We start from the raw sequence: 14,871 nt of genomic DNA, 5'->3' as shown, positions 1-14,871 counted from the left end.
AAAACTAAACAAAGAAACAAAAAAACCCCTCAAAAAAAAAAAAAAAACCAAGAAAAAAGAAATGCCCCCAGGGATATCCCTGTGCGTCTGCTCAGAGTAAAGGAGTAGCTTCCAAGCCGTGTGGTACTGCCCGGCTAGAATGAGCTCCCAAGCCTAGAAAAGAAAAAGGAAACAAACAAATCAAAACAGAATAAATCAGAGCAAACAAACAAAAAAGCCCCGGGGGTCCCACCAGCATGGTGGCACAGGCTGGGAAGCAGTTTCACAGTTGAGCAGTATTTCGCTGCCTTTCAGGAAGAGGCAAAGATGGCACACGGAGCCCGGTATTTGAGAGAAAGAAGCAGGAGGTGGTGAGCGGTAAGGAAGAAATCTAAAGAAGCAAAAAAAGCAACACCAGTAGCCAACAAAAGGCACTCAGGGAGCTGGCCAGTGTGGGTGGCTGGAATCCAAGCAATAATGAGGTGAAGCCGGTACTTCCGGCCAATAGACTGTGGCTGCGGGAAGCATAGGAGGCTGAGTAGGGGTGAAGAAGCGTGCGGGTTAGGAAAGCATGTATCGTTGGTTACCAGTTGTTCTGTCTCCTGCTGGAAGCTCTGTGAAGCTGCTTTCTCATACCTCCTGTTCGCTGATCTCTGATAGGAGTCCAAGATGGTGGATCCGTGCTGCGGTACCTCTGCATCTATCACTCCTCGCTGTCTGTTCTCAGTCAGTTTCTTATTCCATTCAGTGTTTGGCTGAGTTCTTTATCCCTTCATTTGATGCTTAGGGTTTCAGGATTGACATGTGACTCTGTTTGGCTTAGTTTTTCAGATTTTTCATGCGGAGGGATAGCGTGGTGCTTCTGACTATAGCGCCATGTTGCCCAGAAGTCCCGATTGTTTTTTGATGATTGAAATTATTTTTATTTTTACATAAATACATAAAGCCTAAAACTATGTAGACATTGTTTTACTACTTACAAACAACCATGAAATCAAAATAATGTTATGAATTAAAAACAAAAGTTCAAAACCAATAAAACTCAAAATAATCATATTCTTTAAATGTCACAAGTATTGTTTTGTGAGTCTAATTGTTTCTCATTGCTGTGGTGCAAGGCCTTTTGCTTTCTTGGTGCCTAGAAAATCAGTGCTGGGGGATCACTCTGTTTTCCCACTCCTTTTCCCTGTTCTGAACAGTTGGAACATTCATGTTCACAGCTTGCAGACTTCATGGGCCTTCATTTGGCACTGACAGTTCCTTTATATCAATTCTGTTTTTCTTCTGTTTGCTCTAGCCTGTGACAACTCAAGTACTACACTTGGTGCCATGTAAACACAGATTCCAAGGTGAGCCTAAAATATAATCCAGTCGGGCTTTCAGCTAATCTAGAACGTTGTTATTGTTTTTGTTGGTTGCTGTTGAGTTGATTCCAACTCACGGAGACCCCATGTGTGCAGAGTAGAACTGTTCCATAGGATTTTCAAGGCTGTGAGCTTTTGGAAGCAGATTGCCACGCCTGTCTTCCAGGGAACCTTCTGGCTGGGTTCAAACTGCTTAACCACTTGCGCCACTCAGGGACTCCTAATCTAGAATATGGTTATACTAATTATAAGTTTTTTTCCATACAAAAATTTATACATATATTGTTATGTGACTCTTAATTGCTCTCCCCATACTGTGACAGCACACTTCTCCTTTCCACCCATGATTCGCCATGTCCATTCAGCCAGCTCCTAACCCTCTCTGCCTTCCCAGCTCACCTCTGGAAAGAAGCTGCCTGTTTAGTCTCTTGTATCTACTTGAACTTAAGAGGCACACTCCTCACAAGTATCGCTTTATGTCTCACAGTGCAGTCCAAACCCAGTCTGAAGATTTGGCCTTGGAAATTGTTTTAGTTCTGGGCTGATAGAGAGTTCAGGGGCCATGCTTTCCAGGGTACCTCCAGTCTCAGACCATTAAGTCTGGTCTTACTAGAATTTGAGTTCTACACCCCACCTTTCTCCTGCTCCATCAGGGACTCTTTGTGTTCCCTGTCACGGCAGTCATTGGCATTATTTCTGATACTAATCATTTACACCCTGTCTTTTGTTTTTTGTTAGCCTGGCTAGAGTTTTGTCAATGTATATCGATCTTTTCATAGAACCAGCTTTTGGTTTCATTGATTTCCTCATTTCAGTTTCGTTTATTTCTATTCTAATTATTATTATTCCTTTTCTTTGCTGGTGTAGATTTGTATTGCTGTTCATTTTGGAGTTCCCTGAGGTGGAAGCTTAAATTACTGATTTTAAATCTTCCTTTTTTTATAATAAGTAATTCAGTGCTATAAATTTTCCCTCAAGCACTGTTGTCTACATTCCACAAATTTTGATAAATTGTATTTTAATTTTCAATTCTCTGGAGATTTTTTCTTTGATTCATGTGCTATTTAGAAGTTTGTTGTCTTTTGTGCTCAACCATTAACCTACATTAATAGGTTGAAACCCACCCAACAATACTGCAGAAGAAAGGCTTGGCGATCTGCTTCCGTTAAGATTATAGCGAAGAAAACTGTATGGAGCAGTTCTGCTCTGTAACAGATGGAGTCCCTGTGAGTCAGAATTGATAGGATTGTAGTGAGTTTTTCTTTCTTTCTTTCTTTGTCTAAGCTCTAGATGTTCTGGAATAATTCTCATGCATTATTCAGATTTTTATTCTGTTCCTTTTTCTCTTTCTTCTTTTTCTGGTATCCCCATTGCATCTGTTACAGGTTTTGTAATTGTCCCACAGTTCTTGGAAACTCCTGTTGGTTTTTCTTCTCCTTTTATCTCTTTGCATTTTAGTTTGGAAAGTTTCTATTGACACATCTTCAAGTTCACTGTTTTTTTTTTCCCTTGGCTGTGTCTAGTCTGTTGACTAGTTTATCGAAGGTATTTTTCATTTCTACTGCAGTATTTTTTATGTTTAGCATTTTTTCTTTTTTTATTATTCGAGTTCCCATCTCTGTGCTTATATTATTCATCTGGTCTTGCATGCCATCCACTTTTCCCGTTAGAGCCCTTGACATATTTATCACACACACAAAAACCAAACCAAATTGCTATCAAGCCAGTTGAGTCTCATAGCAACCCTGTAGGGCCCAGTACAACTGCCCCATAAGGTTTCCAAGGAGTGGCTGGTGGATTCTAACTACCTACTTTTTTGTTAGCAGCTGAACTCTCAACTCGTGCACCACCAGGACTCCCCTATGTTAATCATAGTGACTTATAATTATATGATAGTTTTCAAACCTGTGTCATAGCTGAGTCTTATTGTGATGCTTTCTTTCTCCCTTCAGATTTTTTTCTTCCCCTGGCTTTTGGCCATGCTTCATAATTTTTTGTTGGAAGCTGGACATGACGTAGCTTGTAATAGGAGGGGAGGCAGTAAGGCTTTTAGTATGAGGTTTTATGTTAATCTGTATAGTTATATAGCTTGAAGCATTTACTGATGAAGATCAAAGACTACAGCCTTCAGAATGGATTACGCCTCAACAGAAAGAAGACAGAAATCCTAACAACTGAAACAATAAGCAACATCATGATAAATGAAAGAAAGATTGAAGTTGTCAGGGATTTTACTTGGATCCACAATCAACTCCCATGGAAGCAGCAGTCAAGAAATCAAAGACGTATTGCACTGGGCAAATCTGCAAAAGACCTTTTTAAAGCGTTAAAAAGCAAAGATGTCACTTTGAAGAGTAAGGTACCCCTGACCCAAGCCATGGTCTTTTCAGTTGCCTCATATGCATGTGAAAGGTAGACAATAAGGAAGACCAAAGAAGAATTGATCCATTTGAATTATGGGGTTGGTGAAGAATATTGAATATACCTTGGACTGCCAGAGGATGGAACAAACTTGTCTTGGGGGAAGTATAGCCAGAGTTCTCCTTGGAAGCAGGGATGGTGAGACTTCATTTCACGTACTTTGGACATGTGATCAGGAGGAAACCAGTCCCTGGAGAAGGACATCATGCTTGGTAAGGTAGAGGGTCAATGAAAAAGAGGAAGATCCTTGAGGAGATGGATTGACAGACAGTGTCTACAACAGTGAGCCATTGTGAGAATGGTATAGGACTGGGCTATGTTTTGTTCTGTTGTAGGTAGGATTGCTATGAGTTGGAACCAACTCGATGGCACCTAACAACAATGAACAGCATATTTCCAGGAATTAATGAAAGTGAATTGTAAAAGCAAAACCTTTCTAAATATCTTAAAGCTAGATATTTTGTGAAATGTGTTTTATTTGAGGAAAAGGGAGGCATAGGACAAGCCTAGAGAAGAAAAAAATGGGTAGTCAAGAATTGATGGGTTTATTTACAAAACTGCTGAAGAGCTTTGGTATTTACTGGGTAGATAAAAAGTTGCTATAAATAGAAGACAGAAGTGCTTGTCTAGAGAATAGTAAAAGGGAAAGAATTTGGTTACCTTTTGTCTTTCAAAATACCTAGGCCAACTTAAAACATATGTAAATGTATTTGGATGACTAATTCTTGTCTTTGACCATGAGCCCCAGATAGAGAGGGCAGGGCAGGATCAGGCCTTCTCAGCCCCAGCCTCTAAGGCCATGCAGCTCCAGGGAAACTTTTGTGGCTTCTCTCCCAACTATATAAGGACCTGTTAAGACAAAAGAATATAAGAAAAATGTTGTCTTTACTATAGTTAATCAGAAATGGGATAGATCCTCATCATAAAAAAAAACTGAACAGTTTCTCTCCGTTACATGTAAATATTCGGACCTCCTAATGAGTGTTTTCATTTTTGCTTTTAAAGGGCAATGCTATAAGAGATATGCCACAAAGACAGTGATTGAAAAGGAATTTATTTGACATGGTCAGAGTTTTATCTGTCTGGCTAAAGTTTGATGGGTTTAATTCATGAGATTTTTGGAAGCTTCAGTGTAAAATAGACTAAAACAAAGAACAGGGTTTCTTGCTGTTAAAATAACAAAATTTTCTTTGACTGCTGAGTTGAAAAGTTAATTTTTTGTGTAATCTGCCTCGAATGCAAGGATTTTGCATCTCATTAGAATAAATTCCTGTTGAAAATCAAGCTGTATGACTTTAAAAAAGCTAAGGTTTTTACTTTTCAGATCTTTGGTAAAGTAACTCAAGTATTATTTCTCGGTGGCCTATGATAAACTCCTGAAAACTTTGAAACTTTGTGGAAAGCCACAAAGGATTTGTTTAGCAGTATAAAATAAAAAAGTTTATTTAATGTGTTGGGAGTTACATGAAACCTGTTGTCAAACCAGATGTGGCAAAAATTTTTTTGGGTTAAATTATGTGTTAGTGTTTCCTCTTGGTGTTTTTGCCTGATATTGTACAACAAGCGCATACTGTTATGTCATAATTTCATTTTTTTAATTACTAACTTGGTTGCAACTTTATTTCTTTTTGAATCTGGCATCATCAAAGCCAATAGTTCGAACTAGGAAATTCACATTGTTTATGTATGGAATTTTTAATTTCTATTCGGATGTTTAGAGACTTGATAATCTTGGTGTGTTCTTGATACATCTTGACTATGTGGTGTTATGTCTCAGGATTATTATGTGTTATATCTGAAGCTCTTTAATAATAAGGTTAACCAGCTCTGGCGGTAGGGAGGGAGCGGGGTGGTGTCACTGCTGCTGTGGAGGCGAGGAGCTGGCTACAAGGACCAGCAGGACTGGCTGCTGCAGTGCTCCCTCCCTCCACTTATGCTTCAGCTCGTGGGCTGAGGGGAGTGGGGGGGCGGTGCTGGTGGTGGAAGTTAAGTCCTGTAGGACCGAGAAGTCTCCAAAACAGTGGAGGTGCGCCCTGGACTTGGCAGGGATTTTCTATTGTGATTGCATCATGGAAAATCAGTTGACTAAATCAACTGAAGAACGAACATTCCAGTACCAGGATACTCTTCCATCACTGCCTGTTTCTTCACTTGAATAATCATTAAAAAAAATACCTTGAGTCAGTAAAACCACTTGTAAATGAAGAAGAATATAAGAAAACCGAAGAAATAGTTAAAAAATTTCAAAATGGGATTGGAGAAAAATTGCATCAGAATTACTCAAAAGGGCAAAAGGAAAAAGAAATTGGTTGGAAGAGTGGTGACTCAGTGTTGCTTACATGGATGTTCGTATACCGTCACGACTAAATGTTAACTTTGTGGGTCCTGCGACCTATTATCGAATGCTACTGGCCTCCAAAGGAAGGTGCTCAGTTAGAAAGAGGAAGTATAATTCTTTGGAATAATTTGAACTACTGGCAGCTATTAAGAAAAGAAAAACTGCCTGTTCATAAAGTTGGAAGTACTCCTCTAGATATGAATCAATTCTTAATGCTGTTTGCTATCTCCAAGTTTCCAGGAATTACCAGAGATTCAATTATGGATTATTTTAGTACTGAGAGTGAAGGGTGTTCCCCAAGTCACGTTGCCAAGTTTTTGTCTTTGGTGTCATGCATAAAGGATGTTTGATCACTCCACCAGAGCTTTGCAGGCAATTGACATATATGCACAAGAGGTGCCATAGTGAACCTGATGGACCCGGGATAGCAGCATTAACTAGTGAGGAGCTTACTCAGTGGGCTAAGGTATGAGAATATCTGATTCGTCTAGATCCACAGAATTTGACTCTGTTAGAAAAAATTCAGAGCAGCGTACTGGTATATTGCACGAATGATGGCAGTTCACGTGTAGCACCATAAGATTATGCTCCGGTAACTGCAGTGATCCTCACTGGAGATCCATGACTACTCTGGGGTGACAAATCCTATAACTTGATTTCCTTTTCTAATGGAGTATTTGGCTGTAATAGTGATCATGCCCCTTATGATGGAATGATTATGGTAAATGTCAGCCATTGTGTTGATGAGAAGATTTTTGAGAATGAAGGAAAATGGAAGGGTTCAGAAAAAGTGCAGAATATACCACTTCCAGAGGAGCTTGTTTTCACTGTAGATGAGAAAGTATTATATGATATCAAACAAGCTAAACTCAATATCTCAAGCAGGCATCTGATCTGGATATTGTGGTTTATGCCTGTACACCTTTTGGCAAAAAGCTAACCAAGAAGAAGGTGCTTCACCCTGATACATTTGTTCGGCTTGCCGTTTAGCTGGCCTATTACAGACTTCATGGATGCCCTGGTTGCTGTTATGAAACAGCTGTGACAAGATATTTTTGTCATGGTCGTACAGAGACTGTGTGATCATGTATGGTAGAAGCAGTCAGATAGTGCCAGTCCATGCAAGATCCTTATGCCCACCTTCATGAGCGGCAGCAAAAGATGTTACAAGCTTTTGCAAAGCATAATAAAATGATGAAAGACTGTTCAAATTATAAAGGATTTGACCATCATCTTTTAGGTCTCTTTACTCATAGCAAAAGAAGGTGGTCTCCCTGTTCCAGAGCTCTTTACAGACCCACTTTTCTCCCAAAGTGGAGGAGGTGGAAATTTTGTTCTTTCAACAAGTCTGATTGGTTATTCACGAACCCAAGGAGCAATGGTTCCCATGATACACAGTGGCTATGGATTTTTTTTTACCACATCAGAGATAATAGGTTTGTTGTTTCATGTACAGCCTGGAAATCATGTGCAGAGATGGATGCAGAAAAGCTATTTCAGCTGGTTTTTCATGCCTTCCATGATATGATGCAGGTGATGAACACAGCTCAGCTTTAGAGACTAATCATTTATTAAACACTTACCAAAATATGTCATTAAACTGGGTGCTGGGAATAGATTGGTGATATGAGAAGGGAGGGAGTGTTGACTTGAAATAAATTTGATAGATGTAGAAATTAGAAGAATCATGCTCTCTAAATACATTCTGCCATAGAAGGAAGAGACTGTTTTTAAGCTTCCTCTGATGCAGCAGAGCAAATTATGATACAGTGAATATAGAACTATGCAGTGTTTAAGATATGCCTTAACAATGGAAAACTACAAAATTTGACAATGCAGATCTTATTCTAATTTTAAGATATTTTTGTGTGTACCTGTACAGGTTAAAAATCCTTTCTCTGAACAGCATTGTAGAGTACACCTTTTAAGCACTTTAATGCTTTCTAGTTGCCCAAGGGTATGAAATACATGATTGGATGCTAGTTTCCCTGAAATCAATGTCCTCCACGTTCATTGCAGGGATACAAGCATAGTATGTTTGCAGGGCTTTGGGCTGATTTGTTCTGGTTCGAACCCCTGCCGAGAATTTGCATTTCCACCCCAGACACCCCGAATCAGAATCTACGTTTTAACAAAATCCCCAGGTAACTCTTTAAATATAATAAATTTTGAGAACCACTGCTCTGCTAGTGGTTCTCAAGAACTGGTTCCTAACTAGCAGCATTAGCATTGCCTGGGAACTTGTTAGAAGTGCAGATTCTCAACAGGGGCTCGAACTGGAACGAATCAGTTCAGAGCCCTGTATGTTTGACGGGAAAGATCACTACAATTTAATGGTGATCTTAAAAATGGTTTCTGTTGAATGGACCAAAAGAATTGGTTGTAGTAGGGAGGTTTATACCCCCAACACACACAAAGCAAGTTTAACAAAATTTGTAATAGTACACCAATTAGACTTGTGACTGTAAAGATAAAGCACATATTTCTAATTGTTTTAGCTAGTGACTTTTAAAGGCTTAAATGGTGTCATAGTCTCAGGACTTCCCAGTTTTTTTTCCCCCTGTTCTTGGTTCAGTTTTGTAGTTTAGACTCTCAGAAAGTAAAACTACTAGAATCAAAAAAAAAAAAAAAAAAAAAAAGATTAACCATTATGTTTTGAAATATTTTGTGTAAAGTTTCTTTTTGAATTGACTTTATTTCGCTTTGCTTCACTTGTGTAATTAATTTCCAACAGGTCTTTCACTTTTTATTATATAAGTTAATCATGTCCATATCAAGTTTTGTTGTCTGCATATAAGTTTTACTTTAATGATTCACTGAAAACGCTTGACCAAAATGTTTAAAAAAAAAAAAAAAAGGACTATTTCACACTCATGAAGAGGATTATACTGATCCAGAATTGCATGGAACCAAAATCAACTACATAGGACTGAGTAAAACTAAAAGAATTCCTATAAAGTTTATGTGAGAATATTGCAGAAGTTCAGTGTTCTGTTTTCTTGATACAGGAAACCACTTTTTATTTATCTTTTTTGATGTAAGAGTCAGCTATTTTAGTAACTAATAACACTGTACTGACCACAGAATATCCCATGAATGTTTTTCACAGGTTAAAGAAGCCTTTAATGACCAAAAGTTGGAATCCTAAAGTCCAAATTAAAAAGAATCAAACCTTGGATTCATTTGTCACATCTAAAAGGGACTAAGATACCTCTGTGAACTAGTTAGCTCTGTGGAGATTTAAAAATCCTTTAAAAATGCCCAAGTGGCCAGAAGAAGATGAAATCTGAGGTAGACAGCTGATCCCAAGATCATGGAACAAGACTTCACATATCTTGCTGAATTTTGTGGACTTTGCTTCATAATTGTAGCTACTCTTATGTTATTAACTGTGCTTATATGGCTTGAAATGTTTGTCTAATACTTTTAATAACATACGAGTTAAACTGTGGCTTTCCCCTGCGTTGTTGGCCTAGCTTTAAATACCATGTTTTAATCTAACCCTAATGAGAACAGAGAAACTGCTTGGGACCCTTCTGATCCCAGTTGCCAAAATGATTTCCTAGTCTCTTGCCTGAAACCTCCTAGGTTTTGGACAAATGCTCATTTAGCCAAGATAACTAATTGCCAGAGTATATTTGGAAGAAATCTCTTATGTTAACCACTGGAGCCCACATGGGGCTGGTCATTTTTTCAAGCATTTGTTCCTATTTATGGTAGACTATAATTAGAAAAATCTGTTCGCAATTCGTCTGTCACAGTGGTTCAGATTGCTGATAATGTTGCTGAGGGGATGGCGGCTCAACGTAAATCTTTAGAGTCTAGACCTTTTATTAGCCCTACAGGGAAAGGTTTGCATTATTGCTAGTACATCTTGCTGCTCATGGATTAATACATCTGAGGAAGTAGCCTTCTTGTTTTGCTGGTTACCTAATGATATTAGTTCTTAGCTTCATTCTGTATTACAAACTGGACTCATTGTTTTAATCGTTGTTGTAATCCTTATAGGTCTTATCCAATGTATTCAAAGAATCCTGTATTTAGAAGAAACCAAATTTATAAGAGAATTTGAGTAACTGATTTCACACCTTGAATTAACCTTTTTGATTGCCAGGTGGTTCCTTCAAATTTAGTAGTGTTGGCAGCACTTAACCCTGATGATAGTCAACTCTCCCTGAAGCTGAACCTATCGATATGGCAAGGTGAAGAAGAAAATTAGCCCATCGACCTTAAGGTCTGGTACTTTCAATACTTGGGCCTGCGACATACCCAAGAAGTCCTTGTAGAAAAAAGATAACTCCATTGTGTGTTTTCAGTGCCTCCTAGCAGAGACTTGAACAAAAGGGAGAATACGCTAGTGAACCTCTAAAACTGAGACAGTTGGCATAATGTAATGGCTGACATGAGGTCTGAGTCAAAACTCCATTTTATTACAAGATTTGGTTTCCACATTCCTGAGAATATAATCTTGTCTTCTTCCTGTTGACATGCACATGGCCTTGGGCCTCTGGCTGGATGGGACCAGAAGGCCCTGGCTTCCTATTAATCATCTTGTTTAACTGGCCTGGCTCTTGCCCCAAGCCACTCTTAAGTAAATAAGCATAGGAGTCAGGAATGCAGTTTAGCAGGTCCTAGTAAATAAGGGTGGAGGTCAGGAATATGATTATAGGAGATCCAGTTTACTGAAAATGTTCGAGGAAGAAGGTGGTTGAAAATAGAGTCTTTACTATAAAAACACACTTCTCCCTCCATGCTTCAGAGCACTTGGTAGATTCTTCTCTGCCTTCTGTTTCCTCAATTTGCAAATTGTGTTATCCTCACTAAATCTCTTTGCTTTAACTTTAACAGAAGTGAGTGTTCTTACTGTTAGACAAGTATGCAGACATACAAATATGTTATCTATTTTTGTATATAAATTTTATTTTTTGATGAAAATACGCACAGCAAAACAAATCAGCAATTTCTACGTGTGCAGTTACATTGATTACATTCTTGAAGTTGTGCAACCATTCTCACAATCTTTTTCCAAATATTCCACCACCATTAGAGATATGTATATTTTTAATAAAACTTTTAATTTTGAGAAACATTTAGATTCACATACAGATGTAAGAAATAATGCAGAGAAATAACTGCATCCCTTTTACCCAGTTTCCCCAGATGGTAACATCTTGCAGAACTATAGTATAATATCATGCCAGGATATTGACATTGATATAGTCAAGATAAGAATAATTCAGTCACCTCATGGATCCCTCTTGTTGCCCTTTATACCTACGCCCACTTCCCTCCTTCCACCATCTTCACTTAATCTCCTGTTGGTGTTAGCTACCGTCGAGATTCCTGATTCATGATGACCCCATGCACAAAGGAACGAAATGCTGCTGAGTCGTATCCCATCCCCATGATCAGTTGTGGATAGGACAGTTCTGATCCATATAGTTTTCAGTGGCTGATTTTCAGAAGGAGGTCGCTAGGCCTTTCTTCCTAGTTCATCTTACTCTGGAAGCTCTGCTGAAACCAGCATTATAGCGGTTTGCAAGCCTCCACTGACAGATGGGTTGTGGTTGCTTCCTGAGTCACATTGCATGGGAAACAGACTTGAGTCCCTCACACGCAAGATGAAAATTCTACCACTGAACCACCACGCTTCATTTTTGGCTGTTGGCAACGACTGATTCGTTTACCATTTCTATAATTCTGTCATTTCAAGATGTTATATAGGAAATTTTTATTTATTATGCTTTAGGTGAAGGTTTACAGAGTAAGTTAGTTTCACATTCAGTAGTTTATACACATAATGTTCCCTGACACTGGCTGCTATTCCTGCAGTGTGTCAGCGTTCCTCCCCATTAGCACCCTGACTTCCCCATTTCCGTTTGTCTGATTTTCCTGCCCGTTTCTGCCTTGTCATCTTTGCTTTTGGGGAAATGTTACCCTTTTGGTCTCATATAGGTGATTGTTCTAAGGAATACTTTCCTCATAGGTGCTAAGTTGTTTATTTTATAGGCTTGCCTGTTATTTGGCTAAACGGTGCTTTTCAGGAATGCCTTTAGTTCCCAGTTAGCAGGAACGGTGTCTAAGGGTCACAGTCTTGGGGGTTCCTCCAATCCTGGATGAATAAATCCAGTCTTTTTTATGAATTTGATTTTTGTTCTACATATTTTTCCATATCCTAACTGGGACCTTCTATTCTGATCCTGGTTAGAGCGGTAAGTAGTGGTAGCTGGGCACCATCTAATTGTTCTGCTCTCAGGCTAGTGGAAGCTGTGGTTCCTGTGGTCCATTAGTCCTTTGCACTGATTGCTCCCTTGAGTCTGATTTTCTTCATTCTCCTTTTCTCCAGATGTAATGGGATCAATAGGTATATTTTAGAGGGCCACTTGCAAGCTTTTAAGAACTCAGACGCTACTCACCAAAATCTGATGTAGAACATTATCTTTATGAACAAACTATGTTATGCCAGTTGACCTAGATGTCTCCTGAGACTATGGTCCCTAGCCATTAAGCCTAGTAACTCAGTCCGTCGAGTGATTTGGTTGTCTCTAGGATGTTTCCATGACTGCTGCCTATGAGGGATTATTATTATTTTATTTTTGTTTATTGTAGTTTAAGCAAAAGTTTACATTTCAAGTTAGTCTCTTATACAAAAATTTATACATACATTGTTATGTAACCCTAATTGCTCTCCCTGTACTGTGACAGCACATTCCTCCTTTCCACCGATTCCCCATGTCCATTCAACCAGCTCCTAACCCTGTCTGCCTTCTCATCTCTCCTCCAGACAGAAGCTGCCCATTTAGTCTCATGTATCTACTTGAGCTAAGAAGCACACCCTTATGTCCCACAGTCCAGTCCAATACCTGTCTGAAGAGTTGGCCTCGGAAATTGTTTTAGTTCTGGGCTGACAGAGAGTCCGGGGGCCATGATTTCCAGGGCAGCTCCATTCTCAGTCAGACCATTAGTCTGGTCTTCTTACTAGAATTTGAGTTCTGCACCCCACCTTTCTCCTGCTTCATCAGGGACTCTGTCATGTTCCTGTCAGGGCAGTCATTGGTGGCAGCCAGGCACCATCTAGTACTTCTGGTCTGAGGTTGATGAAGTCTCTGGTTTATGTGGCCCTTTCTGTCTCTTGGGCTAATACTTTCTTTTGTCTTCGGTGTTCTTCATTCTCCTTTACTCCAGGTGGTTGGGACCAATTGGTGCATCTTAGATGGCTGCTTGCAAGCTTTTAAGACCGCAGATGCCACTCACCAAAGTAGGATGCAGAACATTTTCTTAATAAACTTTGTTATGCTAATTGACCTAGATGTCCCCTGAAGGCATGGTCCCCAGACGCCCACCCCTGCTACCCTGTCCCTCTAAGTGTTTGATTGTATTCAGAAAACTTCTTAGCTTTGGTTTAGTCCAGTTGTGCTGACTTCCCCTGTAGTATGTGCTGTCCTTCCCTTCACGTAAGATAATTCTTATCTACTATCTAGTTAGTAATTAACCCCCACCCTCCTTCCCCACCTTCGTAACTATCAAAGAATGTTTTCTTCTGTGTTTAAACCTTTTCTTGAGTTCTTATAATAGTGGTCTTATACAATATTTGTCCTTCTGGGACTGACCCAATTCACTCAGCATAATGAGTTCCAGCTTCCTCCACGCCATAGGATGTTTCACGGCTTCATCGTTGTTCTTTATCATTGCGTAGTATTCCATTGTGTGGCTATACCATAATTGGTTTATCCATTTGTCTGTTGATGGGTACCTAGGTTGTTTCCATCTCTTTACCATTGTGAACATGGGTGTGCATATATTTATTTGTGTGATGGCTCTTGTTTCTCTAGGAGATATTCGAAGAAGCAGGATAGCTGGATCATATGGTTCCTCTATTTCTAGCTTTTTAAGGAAGTGCCAAATCGATTTCTAAAGTGTTTGTACCATTTTACATTCCCACCAACAGTGTGTAAGTGTTCCAGTCTCTCCACAATCTCTCTAGCATTTATTATTTTGTGTTTTTTGGATTAGTGCTAGCCTTGTTGGGGTGAGATGATATCTCATTGTAGTTTTGATTTGGATTTCTCTAATGGCTAATGATCGTGAACGTTTCTTCATGTGTCTGTTAACCGCCTAAATACTTTTTTTGATGAAGGGCCTGTTCATATCCTTTGCCCATTTTTTAATTGATTTGTCTTTTTGTTGTTGAGGTTTTGTAGTATCTTGTAGATTTTAGAGATGAGACGGTGATTGGATTTGTCGTAGCCAAAAATTATTTCCCAGTTTGTAGGTTGTCTTTTGACTCTTTTGGTGAAGTCTTTTGATGAGCATAGGTGTTTGATTTTTAGGAGCTCCCAGTTATCTAGTCTCTCTTATAGTGTTTGTGCATTGTTACTTATGGTACGTATTGTGTTTATGCCATGTATTAGGGCTCCTAGCGTTGTCCCTATTTTTTCTTCCATGGTCTTTATCGTTTTCGATTTTATATTTAAGTCTTTGATCCATTTTGTGTTAATTTTTGTGCATGGTGTGAGGTATGGGTCTTGTTTCAGTTTTTTGCAGATGGATATCCAGTTATTCCAGCACCATTTGTTAAAGAGACTGTCTTTTCCCCAGCGAACGGACTTTGGGCCTTTGTCAAATATCAGCTGCTCATGGATGAATTTATGTCTGAATTCTCAATTCTGTTCCATTAGTCTTTGTATCTGTTGTTGTACCAGTACCAGGCTGTTTTGACTACCGTGGCGGTATAATAGGTTCTAAAATCAGGTAGTGTGAGGCCTCCCA

General features: G+C 39.2%; 1 protein-coding gene and 1 pseudogene across 8 annotated transcripts in view; both read left to right on the top strand.

The window, feature by feature from the left end:
• Nucleotides 1-14,871, top strand: part of MLLT10 (MLLT10 histone lysine methyltransferase DOT1L cofactor) — a 332,811-nt gene that overhangs the window by 74,993 nt on the left and 242,947 nt on the right. The window lies entirely within an intron of this gene.
• LOC111821278 (peroxisomal carnitine O-octanoyltransferase pseudogene) lies at nucleotides 3,981-8,741 on the top strand (annotated as a pseudogene).

Source organism: Trichechus manatus, unplaced genomic scaffold, assembly GCF_000243295.1.
Source record: "Trichechus manatus latirostris isolate Lorelei unplaced genomic scaffold, TriManLat1.0 scaffold00075, whole genome shotgun sequence".
NCBI lineage: Eukaryota > Metazoa > Chordata > Mammalia > Sirenia > Trichechidae > Trichechus > Trichechus manatus.
Note: the sequence above shows the minus strand (reverse complement) of the source record. Positions and strands in the feature narration are given on the sequence as shown.